This window comes from Microtus pennsylvanicus, chromosome 14 (assembly GCF_037038515.1).
Source record: "Microtus pennsylvanicus isolate mMicPen1 chromosome 14, mMicPen1.hap1, whole genome shotgun sequence".
Classification (NCBI taxonomy): domain Eukaryota; kingdom Metazoa; phylum Chordata; class Mammalia; order Rodentia; family Cricetidae; genus Microtus; species Microtus pennsylvanicus.
Window position 1 is genome coordinate 62,746,051 of NC_134592.1, and position 18,704 is coordinate 62,764,754.

The following is an 18,704-nucleotide window of genomic DNA, read 5'->3' on the forward strand; positions in this document are numbered from 1 at the left end:
CTATCTATAGATGATAATACCATAATGAAGTCTGTAACTTTGTATACTAGCTCTAAAAATTAGTAAGGACAAAACAACAGACAAACAGACAAACAAACAAAAGGAGCTTTGGCCACTTTAATGAGAGCACATAAGCAGTGACCTTGGCTCCTGTATTTGCTGTCAGTCAAATCACAGGTGTTCTCTGGCTAGCCATGACACTGTGTCCCAGTATAGCCACTGTGAGTTGCAGCCAGCTTCACAATGCACTGGGGAGTGTCAGAGGTTTAACCTTGTGTGTGAGACGTGGAGCTTTTAGCTGCCTGCAGGAGTCATGAAACGGTATCATACAATACATCTATCTACCCTGAGAAGGGGCCAACTTTCTAAGTCTAGTTTACACTGACTATAGTGTGACTTTGCATCATTGTGAAGGTGAAGAAAAACTAATTTAGGCCCTTCTAAGTGGTAGACCATCTGTACACAGTCACGAGGAATAGAAAATTTTGAAGAATATGTTTATTACAAAAGCACCTTTTCTCCTCTGTTTGATGAAGCCATTATTGTGTTTAAGAAACAAGGTTTATTTATGGAAGAATTTGCTTGTTTCCATAGCTGGTGTTTGGTTTTATATCTTCCAGGATGTACTGTCTGGTCTATTTCAAGTGTGAGACTGAATCACTCTAAGATAGGAAGACTCATGTTGGGATCGTCTAGTGTGGAGGCTAATATGATAAATGGTGGCTGTCATTGCAATGAAAAGCCCCAGGAAACATGCTCTTGCTCATTCTAGTGCACTGTTCTTTCTGTCTGATTGGACAGAGCAAGAAGCAGTTACTTAGGTATCAAATGAATGTGAATTCTTAAAATTCTGAAAATTAACAGACCTTAATTAACCAATCTCTTCCAGCATCTCCGAATTCCCTACTTTGAATTTTTATTTTAGACAACTTTAGAAATACCACATTATAAAAGTCTGGGAAAAGCTAAGATGGATTTATTTTGCTATATAAAAGCACCTTCATGTAAACAAAAGCTGCATAACAAGGAAGATGCTTTAGTGATGAGTTGACAATTACTGTGATGAAATTTGTAGACACCGTTATGCATACCATTTGGAGCTGACTTTTGACAAGAAGCAAAGTTTTAGAGTTGCTTGAATGTATTGTATTGAAGCAATCTTTTCATCATGCCAACTACATGAGTGTGACATTTTATCTGTATGTTAAGTAGATTGCTTAAAGTTTGGAAATTGTGTGGTTTGTTAATTATAGCAGAAAAATTCTATTCATGACAAATAAATGTGGAATATTACATTTCTTGTACTATTCATTTTAGAATACCAAAAATCAAGAAAATTTTCATTTTAGACATTGAATAATCTAGTTTGTTTAATATGATTGGAAAAATTAAAATCAGGAAAACTCAGATACCATTAAAGTTATTCTAGATTTTTATTTGATTTGCTTTAAACTATCTGGGTTCACAGAAGATATGGAAAACAATCCTTAAAAGGCAGATATATTTATTTTCTACCTATGGTTCTGCTTTACCATATCATCATTTCATTTTCAGGAAAGCCTCTTTTTTTCTTTGAAATTTACTTCCTATATTTTAACTTTTTTTACTGTTTTTTTTCTTTATTCCCCTTCCTAATTTAACATTTTCTTGACTCTTCGTGGAATTCATAACATGCATCTTGATCCCACTCATCTCCCTGCCCAAACTCCCTTTCCTGCTGTAGAAAGGGCCACAAGCGATTCATTCCTGTTCTCCCTTTCATTCCTGTTCTCCTGATTTGTGTTTCAGAAACTGTCTCTTTTGCTTTTTCTCTTAGGCTTCTGTCTTAGATGTGGAAAGACAAAATGTGTTTTCTTTGACTTTGGGGTTGTTGCTGTTGTGGCTTCATTCATTGTCATTTGTTGTTTGTTGGCCATGTACTGTATATAGGACATACTTCAAAATACTAAAAATATAACAGTAAAAAGTTATGTCACTCCCCGCGATAGACAAGGAAGGATTTTGATTGCTTGGAAGCATAGCAATGTGTTAGGAAAGTACAGCAATGCATTAGATAGACGGGATGCTTGTGCGGCAAGGGCACATCTGTTTTTAGAGTGACAGCCTTTCTTTGGATGATTTTAACAAATTCTGGACCAATAAGATACGTCTCATGTTTTGAAACATAAAGAACAATTTTGAAGTCTCTTGTTCCTTCACTATAAAACCTTTGAATATATGGATAAAAAGAATGTGGTAATACACATATGTACATTCATTCACACATATACACATGCAAACACACATAGAAACATATGTGAATGTGTATGAAACAATAATGACCAAAGAAAAAGAGAATCTACCTTTGGGGAGGCCATGGGAGGAGTTGAAGAGAAGAAAAAGAGAGGAGTATGTTATAAAATTCTATTTCAATTAAAAATGTATTTTAAAAGAAAATGTGGTGTGTATACACCTTAACTCAGGTTTTTGTATATGTATAAATTTTGTATATTTAAAAATGCAGAGTAGAGGTCAGTAGGGTCTCATATATCATAAGCTATCAAGGAGCTTGCAGTGTAGTTGAAGATGACCTTGAACTTCTGATTCTTCCACCTCCACCTCCACCTCTCCCGGGATTCTTATATTATGATAGGCATGCACTCATTGTTCCATATCTACAACCCTAATAGAAAAATCTTATTGAATACTTTAAATTTAAATTAAATGTATTAGTTATTATTATTTAGTAATTGTGAGCCATGAGATGTTCTAATATGTGTGTATAAATATTTATTCTTGAGTTCTTGATGATAGACCTGGATTATTTCTTTGTCATGATGCTATATCTTGTAAAATCATGTGGCATTGATTTTTCTCTGCTTGGTTTATTTTTTACATAACATAACTTCTACATTCATTACATTACTGAAAATGACAGAGTTCATTGTTTTCTTATGTTTGCATTGGAGTCTCTATCCATTCATCACTAGTTCAGTATTGATTGGTTTCTGTTAACTGTAAACAGTGTTGTGGTAGACATCATACTTCAGATGTCTGCTCAACTTTTTTTCCTTTCATCTGTACCCAGGGCAATTGTATTCTTCAGATCACTAATTTCAGTTCACTGAAGAGTTCCCATTTTGTTTTCATTCCTACTAAAAATATATAGTACCCTTCTCTCCACCCCTCACCAACACTTTTGCCTTTTTGATAATATTTCTTGTAATTAGGGTCAAGAGGTTTCTTATTCTTGTTTTATGTTTGATTTTCTTATTAATTAATTAATGATACTATGCATTTTTCATTCACTTTCTGGCCATTTTTGTTTTTTTATTTTATTTTATGTATATTTATATTTTATTTATATGGGTGTTTTGTCTATATATACATATATACATACATATATGTGTGTTATATATGTATTATATGTATATATTTATATAAGCAATTAATATTAAAATATATGTGCATCACACACATAGGTGTACATCATACACATACAATGCCTGCCAAGGCCAAAAGAAATCAATTTCCCTGGAACTTGAGTTACAGCTTGTTGTTGTCCACCATGTGTGTGCTGAAAATCAAACCCATGTCTTCTGAAAGAGCAGCCAATGCTCTTAAGCACCAAGCCCTAGCTCAACCCTCATTTTGAATGACTATTTAGTTCTCCTGCCCAGTTTTTGATCTCTTTGGTTTTGCTGCTGCACCGCACAAGTTCCTTCCTTTGCTCACTGACAGTGCCCATTCTGTACGCTGTTTTTTTTCCTTGGTGGCCACTGGCTTTGTTGAGCTGAAACTTCTGCATTCAGTGTAATCAGTTCTCTGTGTTTCCTTTTTATTATTGTTTATTTTATATTTATAATGAAAACTTTTTTCCATACAGTATAGACTGCTCATGGTTTCTCCTTCCTAACCCCTTTGATCTTTCCCACCTCCCCACCTTTTTGTAGACTTTTTTTATATCTCATAGTGCTTTATTTGGATAATTTTTGTTCTGTCTTACAGTGTTTTCTTTAATTTTGCTTGTATTTTGCTATCTTTTCCAAAAAGCTCCTCACTCTTCCCAATGTTCTGAAACATTTGTGCAGTTTTCTAGTGCTTTTGCAGTTTCGGCTCTCACATTTGTTAATTTGTGTAGCTCGTAGGATAAAGATCTGGTTTCCTTCTCTTGTGGGGGCATCCAGTTTTCCTGGCACCATATAAAGCTCATAATTACTAGGACTGTAAGGGCCATGCTTGTATATTTTGTGCCGCCTCTCATGCCATGTCACACGTCAAAGGATGTGTTGTGCACCATGAGGTTAGTTAGTTGGCTTTCACATTATATTGTAGACAAAAGTGAATTTGAATATTAAAGTGGAGCATATAGCACAGTCCTATTCCTAATTAATGTAATGTACAGTGTAAACAGCCTCCCCTGAAGTCCCTTACTCTGTTCCATTCAACACTGATTAATCTCTTAAGGGAGATCTACAATATGTCTTCTAGGAAAATCATCTTCCTATGCCCTCAGGTAACAATGCCCAATGCATATGGTCCGGTCCGCTTTGGTTCGTGTCCAGCATCCTGTTTATTTGTTTGTTTGTTTGTTCACTTGTTTATTTTAATTTGATTCATCATGAACCTCTTGGTACTAAGAAGGAAAGGCATCATTAATTAAATTTGTGTTTATTATGGTCAATTAAAATTGATTTAACCACTTATTGCTGTTGAGCTTTATCTTAATTTTATTGGAGAGGGAGGAGTTAGAAAACATGGTGACATATATGTATAATTCTCCAGCAGGATCGTTAATAATTGTAGCTTCTAGGTGGAGTTGTTAAGTCAAGGTATGTTCCTATTATGCTCTATTAAATTGTCTCCAAGAAAGAGTGGGACAAACTGGATTCCCAGGAATACTCCTTAAAATTTTCCTGATGGCTACATTTTAAGACAAGGCATTTTTACACAACCCTTCTATGTGGGTCTATAAAATAAGTCTACGCGTCAGTTATACATGAGGAATCATAATGGCCTTTAAAATAATTGCTGGAAAATATAGAGCTCTGCCATGTATAAAGACAAGAGCACTTTTTGAATGAAGACATGTTTGCCTTTATATGAAAAACTAACATCTGTGAGGCTGAGGCAGGAAGATTGCCATGAAACCAAGCCAGAGTGGGCTACACAGTGAGAAACTTTCTCAAATAAATGAATAAATAAGTAAATCTTAGTTGAATATTTGCTATTGCCAAACATAGAGAACGTAGAACATCAATGTTTTTCAAAATTGGTCAGATTTTTTTATATAATTCTCAGTATCAACCATGTCATGTCTCATAAATACATAGTACAAAATTGCAAAAGTATAGTTAGAGCCATTTCAGAAATTGCTAGAAATTCATCTGCTTCCAAACTAAACTTATTTATTTTTAAATTAAACTCAGCAACTAAAACTTCAATAACGAAATGATTCTGTTTCAACAAGGGTGGACATTTTGAATGTACAGTGAAAACATGGCAGCTCATAACATCATAGTCTCGATGTGAGCCGAGGTGTTTGAGCAATGTTCATTGATTTGCATGCTCTCAATACTTGTGCTGTGCAGTTGCAGTGTGTATAGCATGTGTTCAGTACTCTGACTGCTGTGGACCCCTACAGTGCAGGAAAAGTGAGCACTTTCAGAAACCTCTGGACTCATGGCAAGCTTGACTTTGAATTACATTTTGGTTCTTATGAATTCAGAAGCCTCTTATTGCTGTCAAATTTTCAGTCCCCACATTCAGTAAGAGGCAGTAGTATGAGAAGGTGTCTTGGAGTGTCCATTCCTATGTGTATACCAGACCTTTCAATTGTTTATTTAACAGAGGTCTCTAGTGTATTTAATGGCCTACTAATTCTCTGTGGGTGGTGTTAAATGTGCTGACATTGCACTGTTGCACCCTTGTCGCTCCCGATTCATCCTCTTTGCCCTGTGTGCCTTCCTCACTGCGATGTGTGTCTGTGAAGAATAATACAGTGTCATGCTATCTCCTCTTGTTCTCCTGATGTTTATGTATTTTTAATGTTCTATACATTTTATTTTTTTAATTAATTTATTTATTTATTAAAGATTTCTGCCTCCTCCCCGTCACCGCCTCCCATTTCCCTCCCACTCCCCCAATCAAGTCCCCCTCCCTCATCAGCCCAAAGAGCAGTGAGAATTCCCTGCCCTGTGGGAAGTCGAAGGACCTCCCACCTCCTTCCAGGTCTAGTAAGGTGAGCATCCAAACTGCCTAGGCTCCCACAAAGCCAGTACGTGCAGTGGGATCAAAACCCAGTGCCATTGTTCTTGACTTCTCAGCAGTCCTCATTGTCCGCTATGTTCAGCGAGTTCGGTTTTATCCCATGCTTATTCAGGCCCAGTCTATCTGGCCTTGGTGAGTTCCCGATAGATCATCCCCATTGTGTATGTGGGTACACCCCTCGCGGTCCTGAGTTCCTTGCTCGTGCTCTCTCTCCTTCTGCTCCTGATTTGGACCTTGGGATTTCGGTCCCGTGCTCCAATGTGGGTCTCTGTCTCTGTCTCCTTTCATTGCCTGATGAAGGTTAATATCCAGGAGGATGACAATATGTTTTTCTTTGGGTTCACCCTCTTATTTAGCTTCTCTGGGATCACGAATTATAGGCTCAATGTCCTTTATTAATGTCTAGAAGCCAATTATGAGTGAGTACATCCCATGTTCCTCTTTTTGGGTCTGGCTTACCTCACTCAGGATAGTGTTTTCTATTTCCATCCATCCATTTGCATGCAAAATTCAAGAAGTCATTGTTTTTTACTGCTGAGTAGTACTCTAATATGTATATATTCCATAGAATTCTCAACAGAAGAAGTTCAAATGGCCAAAAGACACTTAAGGTCATGCTCAACTTCCTTAGCGATTAGGGAAATGCAAATCAAGACAACTTTAAGATACCATCTTACACCTGTCAGAATGGCTAAAATAAAAAACACCAATGATAGCCTTTGCTGGAGAGGTTATGGAGTAAGGGGAACACTCATCCATTGCTGGTGGGAATGCAAACTTGTGCAACCACTTTGGAAAGCAGTGTGGCGGTTTCTCAGGAAATTCGGGATCAACCTACCCCTGGACCCAGCAATACCACTCTTGGGAATATATCCAAGAGATGCCCTATCATACAACAAAAGTATATGCTCAACTAACATACAAATAACAGCATTGTTTGTAATAGCCAGAACCTGGAAACAACCTAGATGCCCTTCAATGGAAGAATGGATGTTCTATCCATTTTAATTGTTTTACATGTTAAACAATTCATTGTACCAGAGGTCAACCTAGAACGCAGCATTGTGTTGCAAGCTTACCTAGTCACATGGTACCTCCATTCCTTCACTTGGCACAGAAGTGGAATTCATTAGTTAAGCACTGTCTGGAGAGCCTATGTGGAGGACAGTCTTTGGCATTGCTAATGGAAACTGACTGAGACCAAGCAGAGATAGAGATAATTCAAAGCCCCTCGTAGATCTTTAGTTGCGGGGGTAAATGACAAATACCCATGGAGAATATTAGCAGCACTTTCTAGAAAACTAATATGTAGTAATTTTTTCTAATCAATTAAGGTGAGATAACAATGAGGTATTTTGTTTTTTAGGGTTACTAGCCACCGTATATTTGTGAAATTGTTCAAAATACAAAATGCCAATATTAATTTGAACTTAGCAGCTAAGTTAATTTTAAATGAGGGAACATGTTGATTTGGGATGTCATTCTGTATATGTGTTACTTTTATTGGTTATTGAATACAGCTGCTTTAGCCTATGACAGGGCAGAATATAGCCATGCTGGAAGAGATATAGAGAGTTTGCAGAGTCAAAGAGATGCCATACAGATCCTGAAGGAGTCACACGCCATGTAGTTTTGCCCAAGAAAAAAAGGAGCAACAAACCACGAGCCTTGTGGTAAAATATAAAATAATAGAAATGGGTTATTTAAGATGTAAGACTAGCTAAAGGTACACCTGATACATCAGCCAAACAATGTTCTAATTAATATAGTTTCCATGTGAGTATTTGAGTATCGGTGGCCAGGAAATGAATGAGCAGTCTCCTACTACAATGTGTCTTAACTCTCCGCTTTCCACAATGTAATTTTCTGTATTTATTTATTTTTAGAAATATGATCTTTAAGCTCCAGTGTACACAGCTTGTAATACAATTCATGGGGGTGGTGCTGTAAAAACCTCACTTATTAAGTTTTGGCTGTTTTAATATTTGGAAAGTCTTAAGCAAATAACTATTTTCACAAAATATTAGTCAATTTTCACTTGTACAGTTCCTAAGTCAGAATGAAAAATTTTAAAGGACAGGACCTTAATTTGTTACCAATTCTTCCTTTATCTTTTAAAATAAAACATAAATTTAAAACTTAATATCACATTTGCATTAATTGGAAGCTATAATAATAGAACATTCTTTTAATATACCTAAAACATATTACCTACATTTAAAACAAACTTGGTAACTGATTGATCTCAGCATACTTTCTGTGACTTTTTTCTTGTTTATATTTGGAATATATGGTGGGGAGACCAAGGCATGAAAATCTCAAATTCATGCCCCATGTATCCTTCATAGCAAAACCTAACCTGCTTCCCAGACTGCCCCCCCCCATGGGGGAAAGTCAGACTCTTAGAACTGTGTGTGCATCCCCTCCTGATACTGCTCATTGCACACAGGCATTTGTTACAGATTGGGTTTATGATCTCTTCATGTGCGATGGGTTTGCATGTGGCCTCTATCATGGTAGCTTTCCAACCTAATCTACTTCGTGATTTCTTCATCTCCCCTGGCTTTTCATGACACTAGCAAATTGAGAGTAGTGATGTCTTCACAGCTCCAAAACTGGCGACGAATGTCTTGTATACACTTGGGGTAATATTGTAACATCCATCACTATCGTTGAGGTTTCATTTTCTAGAAATATCACTGATTTTTTTTTTTGCAAAGTTCCGAGGTGAATAAGGCAATCGAGTTTAATTTGGGACACTTTATAATTTGCAGAAGATGTTCTGTAAAACACCACATGGCTGTGCTGATACAGTTCACACGCAAGATTTAAGTGCGTTCTCTGTTGTTGAACTTTATTGTGAATCATTCAGTAGGGGGGATATTGTCCGTAGTTCTTCCCTTCAAAAATATTTAATCAGAGGCTCTGTGTTTTGTGGTGCGTGCTGTAGAATACCTGTGCTGTAGTTACACAGACGGAAGCACCGGGCAAGCGCTCAGCCGCACAGCCATTTCTTAAAAACATTGCTCTCTTCAGCCTGATTTTTAAAAGAATACTAAATTGCATAAGCATGTTTTCTTATTAAACACAACAGTACTGGCCACTATACCATCATAACATATTTTTCCTCCATAGAGTTTCTTCCACAATTCCTAATGTATCTTGGTACAAATTAAAGATTTTTGCCAATATGGTCAGATTTCTCAGCTGTTTTCCTTATACATGCTGTATGTTCTGGAGCATTCCACATTTTACCTTTGTGTCTTCCCCAGTTGCCATTGAGTTTTATTCTTCACAACTTTGTGGATCTGTTGCATTAGACCTCAGGGTTTTGACAATCTATTATTTCCCTAAACCCATGGCCTTTACACCTTAAATTCTGTTTTGCAAGAGTGGCCCATTTTTACCTCATGTTGAGTTAATTCTAGCTTCTTGGGATTTACAACAGGCCTATACTTCGCTCATTTGCTCTTCCTGCCTTCTGTTTATGCAAAAGAAATAGTTACTCCTACACATGAATATATATGTGTGTGTGTGTGTGTGTGTGTGTGTGTGTGTGTGTGTCACATGCACAGGTCATTCGTAGTACTGTGGATGTTAGGAACTGTGGGTATAAGAACATGGCAGTATCCCACATTCCTGTGAGCTTAGACTGCTGAGCAAACAGTAATCTAATCCATGGAAATTTCTGTCTGTGAGCATCCAGTGTGCTTGGTCACGCATAGCCGTCATTAGCCTGTCCGACCACAAACCAGGCAGTATCTCCTGTTTAATCAGTAACTGACAGAGAACTAAAAGATACAACATGGTAGGACAAAAGCGTGTGTGTAAAATAGAGTGTCTGAGGAAAGGGTTGGAATCGGGTGCATAACTATATGAAAAGAGATGGAGTTCCGAAGAAAAAAGTCAAGAATGTTTGCTAATTGTGTGTTTTGAGGCAGTGTGTAATGTGAGCACACATAATGACTTTAAGGCCATAGATCTGGAAATCAAGACCGTGTTAGGATTGTCTGTGAGTAAGGTGCCTTTCTGCCTGGCATAAAATACTTCATAGGTTGCCCACTGAGTATGTTCCTTTCTACACAGCCATATATTCAAGAAAATGGAAAGGAAGCCCTGACATAGTTTCCAACAATCTTGGAATTGGTTCATTTTATGCAAGGCTTTTGCTGTGTCTGTGGAAAGCAACGGTGCTTAATTAAAATATTTATATCTCAATCCTCAGAACAGCCAAGGTTCTTGGGCCCTCTTGCAAACCACCCACTAATATTGTCCATGGGATTTCTCTATCACTATTAACCTGTTTTGAGTAATACATAGTACAGTAGTCTTTTCCTGAATTTCCTATAACAAGGGGCTTTCCCCAATACATTTTGAGGCCTTAGACACAGATCAAAAATTATTTTTCTATTTCCTATAAATTTATGTTTGTATGTGTAGTTTTAAATTGATTTCCACTTCAGTGTTAATTTAAAGAGGTGTGTGTTTTGAATGCGTGTGTGCATATATGTATGAATCGGACACCTGCTTATGAAGGTGTGTTCATCCATGGAGGTGTCTTTGGATGCTAGAGGTTGAAATGTCTTCCTCTGTTCCTCCTCTACCTTATATTTTGAGAAGTATGTCTCACTAAATTTGGAAATCACTGCTTCCACTGCACTGGCTGGCCATCAGTTCTCAGGGAATCCTCATGTCTCTTCCTGAGCACTAGAATTACAGATGTGCATTGCCATGACATCACTATTCCATAGGTACTTGAATTGCTGTAAGTCTAAGGCCTTGTCTACATGCTATTCCAGGCCAGCCTGAACTACAGAATGATGCTGTTCAAAAGAACAAAAATAAATAAAACATCCCTGCCTGTTTAGAAAACATCCATATCAACACCTAATTTTTCACCTATTTAAGAGAAGATAATATTTACAAAAAAATCTTGTATCTTAGGGTATTCCCCATAAAAAAGAACATGACCAATATATTCACACTTTGCCTTAGCTCTAAACAGAATTTGTCACTATTTTATTATGCAGTAATTAATTTAATTAGGAAGCTTGAGTTTTTCTTTATTTGGTATAGAAATTGCTGCAGTTTAAACTTCTTCCCCAGATAAACCATTTGCAGAATCACTTTCTGTATTGGATGTACCCTAAAATGAGGAGACTATAGCTAGAATAGTCCAATCACCACTGTTCTTCCAGTAAAAGTGTATAGGACATGCTGTACTAGGTAAGCTTTGCAGTCATAACAGTTTGTATGTTATTTTCCTCTTCTGGGTTAACAAAATTGCATATAGCTCATCCAAGGCTACTTTTTTAGTCTGTTAAAAATTATTTTCAGCCATCTACTAAGAACACAAATGTGGATTATACCCATGAATAAAACAGTAAAAAAAATCTTTCTATTAAAGAGGGACAAACAACAAATAAAGAACAAATACACTGGACAGTTTGGAAGATGGCTGGGTGGGAGCTAAAATAAAGAATTATGAGATTATAGGTAGTCATGGGTAAACGGTTTGTGGTTTTTGAAGACTTCTCTGATGAGGTATTACTAAGCTAAACCTTACGGAATAAATGAAGTCTGTCTGTGTAGCTGGGGGTGATGCCATAGGGAATGCCGGAGGAGCAGGGCTACGGAGACAGACATCAGCAGGAAACAAGACCTAAGTGAGAGCAAGCGTGGCATGTTCCAGTAACTAAAAAAGACCTGACTCCCTGGAGTATAGCAAAGGCGGGGAAACTAATGTGAGACGAGGACAGAGCTGAGCTGAGCCCAATCCTGGTGGATTTGAAAGCCTCAGTATAGTTGGAATCAAACTCTAACTGGCGACGAGACACTGTTGGTTTTTAAAAGGTGAATGACGTATGATCTGCATATTTGAAGCACGATGAATGGAAGGTAAATGACAAAAGGGTAAAACACATAATTAGTCTTTCTCAGTGACTTTTTGAGATGTGGCGATGACTTGAAGTATAGGGAAGTATTCTTAGACAGTGAATTAATTCATAATACGTTTTTATATTTACAATCATGGGGGCTGCAGGAAGATTTTCCTGGAAAGATAGTAGCTGCAAGAAAACTGAAAAAGAAAGTGTTTCTATAAGGAACACATAGCTAATTAAGTCTGCCATGTGGGAAGGAAATGCAGATGCCTACATTTGGTTCCCTTGTTGTTTTCCTGATTCTTGTAAATTACAATATGCCTTCCATCCTGCCTTCATGATTGAAATTATATATATAATATATATGTGTGTGTATAGATGTATGTATGTATGTATTACATGTTTTTGTATGTATTATATATTGTCTTAAAACAGAAAGGTCTCTGAGGAGTTTCTAAAAGTACGAGTCCTGTGGTGGGAGCTGAAGGCACTGTGACTGGTGTTATGTAGTAGTTTGGAAGATGGGCACTTAGAGTTCCAGTCCAGGTCATTGTTCTAATGACATGTGCTACTAGAAGATGTTTTGCTCCCTGAAATTATTTGGTCTCCTTCATGAGGAGGACGGTCATGAGATACTGAAGTGCTATGCTAGGGAATGGTGATGGGAAGTCCTGACTAAGATGACCCAACTGAAGGGCACTAAGGACTTGAGAGTAGGTTAGTGAGTACAGCGGGAAGCCAGAAGCTGCATGGAGAGCAACCAAGAAACCAGAGACTAAGGATCCCTTCTAAAGGAAAGGAATGACAGAGCCAGCTCTCTACCCTGACATAGAAGCAAGGCCAGGAAGAGACCGTGAGTCCAGGGATCTGTCTTCAACTGGATTAGAAGTCAAGAGGACAGTCCGGAGAGTCAGGAGGTTTAGCTTTGGAGAACTGTGTGATCAGGTAGCAGTGGTTGAATGCACAATGTGTTATGTTCAAGTAATCCTTAGCCTGGAATTCCTCCACTGAAAAATACACTTCAATAATTCTGAATAAAAGAGACAAAACTTTTTTTGTAAAAAGACAAAATGGGCTGGGCAATGGTGGCACACGCCTTTAATCCCAGCACTTGGGAGAGGCAGGCAGATCTCTCTGAGTTCAAGGCCAGCCTGGTCTATAAGACCTAGTTCTAGGACAGGCTCCAAAGCTACAGAGAAACCCTGTCTCGTAAAACAAAAGACAAACAAACAAAATAAACTTCAAAAAAAGGCAAAATGGAATAACAAAAGTACAAGATATCAATTTGATATTTTTGGAGATAAAGTTTTAAAATTAAGATCATAAAGTATAAGTCAGTCATTTTTAGTCCATGGTTTCTAAGACATCCAGCTAACTGCTCTGAGCTACAGACAATCAACTAAAGATATATAAACTATTATCACGTATTTAACCCTTAATTCTTATGGTAATAATGTATCACTTAATTACAATTTCTTAATAGTGTTAAAGTGAAGCAAGATTTGAGTGTCAAAAAATGACTTTTAAGAGTTGAATACTTTTCAAAAACTTCCAAGTCTTATTTTTACATCTTGTAAAACCTTTATCTAGTTATAATGTGATATGCTAAAGCTATTATAACAATTGAAAACATTGGAGATTATAAGAAATAGAACCCTAAAAACCTGTAGGGAAATAAAGGGAGTCCTTTATCATCTTAGGTGTGGGAGTGAAATTCCTAACTTAGTACTAAAAGTAAGAACAATAAGACATTTAAAAAAAAGTTGATTTCATCAGAAACTAAATACGCAGACTAGGGAGAGACTCTGTGGTTAGAGAGCTAGTCAAATACCCAGAACTCTCATAGGCTGGGTGTGGTAATACATCTGTAATCCCAGAGCTCCTCCAGGGAAGACCAAGACAGATGCTTCCAGAAAGGCCACAGACCAGCGAACCTGGTATGCATCAGCCAACAGCAAATTGCCTCAAACAAGTTGGAAGGTGAGGACTGACAGTCAATCAGTGTACCATGGCATGTGCACCTCCGGACTCATACGAACACACACACAAACATGAACGAATAAAACTTGTGTGCACAAGAGAAATTATCGTCAGATAAAAAGACAATCTTTAGAATGGGGAAATATTGTTTTGGAAGTACTACAAAACCTCTATAATATACAGGTAATCCATAAATTGTGCAAAGAAATAAAGATGGACAATAAGAACTTGAAAGATGCCCAACTGCCCTGGAGAAATGCCAGTTTCGCTGTAGTGAGCCCTGCCCACCCATTTGTATAGATTTAATTACAATAATGAAGCCTAAATGCTGTCTACAGAAGGGAAAATTAGAACCCTCTTACACTGATAGTGAGGATGTAAAGTTGTGTGATTTTAGAAAATCATTTGGCAAGTCTTTAAAAAGACTAAATATATAATTACGTATTTTCCAGAAATTCTGTGCTCCTTTGTTTATACACAAAAGTATCAGAAATAGATACCTAAGAAGATATGTATTCACTAGTGTTCACTGAAGCATCCTTGCAGTATTCAGAAGCTGCAAATGTAGAGTCTATATGATCGTATAAAAGTGTATGCTCTGTGTATGTAATGAAATATTATGCAGCCACAAAAAGAGAGAAAATTTGATATGTAAAATCATGAATAAGCATTGAAAGAAACATGCTTTTTCCTAACCTTAATCTGCTAGGGATAGGGAAATTATGAATAGAGTTTTAATATTTATTATTGTTGTTGTTGTTATACTGTGTTGGTGAAGTGGCTTCTGTGTCACAGAGCAAGCCCTCACTCAGGTCAGAGTTTGTGGAGTTGCTTCTCTCCTTACACCTTCTGTGGGTTCCAGGGAGCTCCTCAAGCTCACCAGGTTGTGGGAGAGTGTCTATACCCACTGAGTCATGTGCTAGCTCTGTTTTTTTTTATTTTTAACTTTGAAAATAAAGTTTTGTGATTCATTATATGTCCTCATGCCTTTGCCTAAGTTCTTTTTATTGAAAGCCTTTTTATGGACATAGAGATTATTTATAATTATTGTAGTTTATTTTTTATTCACTTCCCAAAATTCATTTTCACATGTATTGGCTGAGCTTACAAATCAGAGACATTTATTGACTTTATAATGCAGATCAGACAACAACCTTCTAAGTCAATCATGTGTGTTTTTTACTTTAGCGATGTCATGGAACCTAGACACTAGTCATGTATTAGAAGGCAATTTGGGGCATCGGTAGGTCAAGCACTGTTCTAAGTAACAGGAGTGTGGTGATAAACCTGACAAGTATGGTTCTTTATACCTTTTCAGCCTGTTTCTGGCCCCAAAGAGTCTCCATTGCACTTTCTTCCTTTTGTTCTTCATGCTGTGTGCTTTTCACGTTTTGTGTATAGTTCCCAGGAAGAACACTGTGAACGTCCTGAGGCCATGAGAGATATGGCCATGACTGTGTCTTCAGCCTCCACTGTAGTGTTTGAGTGGTCAGGACTCAGTGACTGCTCAGCAGATGAGCAAACAAATGAGAAACCGGAACCAGAAGAACTTTAGGTTTGTTTTTTTCCAGCAACAGGATAGCTGTGTCGAATGTCACTGACAGGACAAACAGGAGTGAAGAGTGGGTTTGTCCAGACACACCTGTGATGGATGATTAGGGCAGGATTGTAGAAAAGGTAGTAATCGAGTCGATCTGAGAGAGGTACTGAGATTGAAGGTTAGATGTTAAGAAGCTGGAGGACATCCAGAATTCCTTAAAGGATGCCAAGTTAATAAGGTACTTTTATCTAATTGAGTGCCATAGACAGAGCTTTTCAAATTAAAAGTGATCCTTTGATGCTACATAATGAATACTTTTTATCATTGCTTTAGTTATCTTTTACATAAAGTTTTTTTTTAATTTGGAACCAATCAAGTTCTAGATTGTATTTGATCATAATATCTTTAAGTCAAGTCTTTTTTATAAAATAAAATTTCATTTGCTTATAAAACTGTATGAATTGTCAATAAATGTATTTTACATCCTTATGGAATTTGACTTCCTTTGGGTATGGTCAGTTTCTGAGTTTTCAGTGCTATCTGTAACTATAATGGAAGGCTGTTTTGTTACATTTCTTTGCAGCTGTTTTGGGGTATGCCCTTCTCAGAGGAGCTGTGCTTGATCCTACATCCCAGCAGTGTATGGTCTAAATGTTTCATCTTGCTAGTATTGACACCTAAAATCGAGTGGAGATACTGACATTTCCATGCACATTTTCCCATTAACCTTTTATTCAATTTTTCCCAATTTATCATTTTTGCCTAAGTTTTAATTCGTTAAATTTATAGAAATGTCTTGTTCCAATTATGTTAATGTTTTTAACCACTGAAAATATCCAAGAGAAAAAGCATGGTGTATACAGAGGAAGTCCATCTTAAGCAGGAAGAGTGTATGCTGGGTGAAAAGGAATGAAACCCAGGACACATGTGAGAAAATACCTGGGAGCTGGTCTAAGGGTCTGGCCAAAAATCGCAGCAGCACAGAGAATATATTTTACTGCATTTCTGTGAAGAATTTGCCATGATCTGCTTGAGGATTGTACCCTCTTTTAGAAACGTGTTTTTTTTAATATTTCATTTTGCCTTTGAAATAGAAACATTAAGCCATTTCCAACATCGCTTGTGCTCTTTGCCAACGGTCTTTCTTGTTATGAACACATATTTTGTAATTTATCTGTTACCATATGTGACATGAAAGTAGCAGGGAGGGATGTTTGGAAAGGGAACAGGAAGTGGAAAGTTGTAAGGAAGAACAGTGACCATTCTGAAATCAGTCATGATGCCGTGAATTCACACCCGTCTTGCCGTGTGGGTTGGAAACAATGGTGTCCTGCACACCTGCGTTGTGCATTAGGTTGGATGCGTGCGCCTTTTCCTGTAGCTGAGTCTCAGCGTTGTTGCACTCTGTTGCAGAGAGTAGTAAATGCTGCCATTAAGCAAATAAAATGATAAATATCTGGCAGTTTAGCTTAGACACTAATGGAGTCTAAAAGCCTTTAAAATGACAAAACCCGGCAACTTTTATGATTTATAGGCTCATTTGTGTTACATAGTTTGGTCATATACTTGACAGGATTTCTTTTTTTTTTTAAACTCTCTCCTAAAAAATTATGGTTTTGTGTTACCTGAGTGCAAAGCCATTAGGATTCAGGAGCAGAACATAACAGTGTCTCAGCTAAGTCTCCCAGTGTTGTGCAGTTTCCTTTGGGACCCACCCTGTTTGCATGGTCCTAAGGGAAAGGGTGTGATCCAGGCAATCTGTGTGTCTACGCAACAGTGGCCTTGTAAACTGCCCTCAGAATACCTCACGCTTGCTCTTGTGTAACGTCGTATTTAGGCGTTTCTATTTCTTTATGAATCAGGGTTTCCATTTATTTTCTGTTAGTCTACACAGTCTGAAGAACCCTGGTTGCTGTGGTCAGACACATATTATGTTAAATCAAAACTCTAAGAATAACATGGATTACACAGTGTTTAGTTACGTTGTGCCAGGCTTCTTTCTTTGGAACTCGTCATTTAAGCCAGACTGTTTTGGCATCCCCAGAGCGCTCTGTGGTGTCTCTGGAAGCAGTGATGTAATCTGATCTGTGTTCTGTGTGGTCTGAGAACCTGAAGAACATTTTGCATTAGCCGCATTGATCGGGAATCCTTTCCAGTCATTTACTAGACAATTAATACAGTCTTGTAAAGTGTCCCCTGGGTGTCCGTATAAACTTGATCGTTTACCCCAGGACCAAAAGATGCATCAATATAGACAAGAGTAACTTAAACTGATTAATAGAAAAAGGAAAATCTAAATCCGCAGATCACATTATGTTCCGTCCATCCTTAAAAATAAACTCTGCTTGCTCTTAATTCCTCTGAAACTCAAGAAACATATTTTTACAAATCGAAATTTTCATTAACAAAAAATATGGAAATATAATTTAGATATTTCTATAATTATAGTCCTATTCCTAAGTCCTGTGGTACAGGTCTGTCTGTAAGGAATTATGAACATCGTTTGCATCAGTCTTGAAACAACGTTGATTCTTTGTGATTGTTTTTTAACCTTAGAAGTTTTACGATTTTGTACATACACATTGGCACAAATTTTGAAATCCTGGCACCAGTGAGAACTGTAGTGCAGGTCTTATTTCCAATTTGTAAGCCATCAGGTGGCTTGGATCACTGAAGAAATGGCTGTGTAATCAGTTTGTAAGTCAAGCCTGCTGTAGTCAGCCTCAGAACAGTATGAAAACTAATCTTGGGTTGTCATGACCTCAGGGTGTGTCCACAAAATTCCTATACTGTATCATAGATAATCTAAGTCCTGTTTATATGTCCCTGATATCATATTTAAAGTACATCATCAATAAAATCGATATTCATCCTTGTATTCAAAAAGTATAATAATTTACTGATTTTTAAAAATGAGTTCCTTACAAGGTATTTTCATGGATTCTTATCTGTTACAGCTTCTAGTCCTAAGGCCTTCTCTGAGTTCTGCATGAGTATTTATCCCCATGAATGAGTGATGAGCTCTGATCTCTAGATCTTTGGTTCTTTTAGAA

At 37.3% G+C, this 18,704-nt stretch overlaps 1 protein-coding gene across 2 annotated transcripts in view; it reads left to right on the plus strand.

Moving 5' to 3' along the window:
• Nova1 (NOVA alternative splicing regulator 1) overlaps positions 1-18,704 on the plus strand; it is a 117,849-nt gene that overhangs the window by 74,772 nt on the left and 24,373 nt on the right. The window lies entirely within an intron of this gene.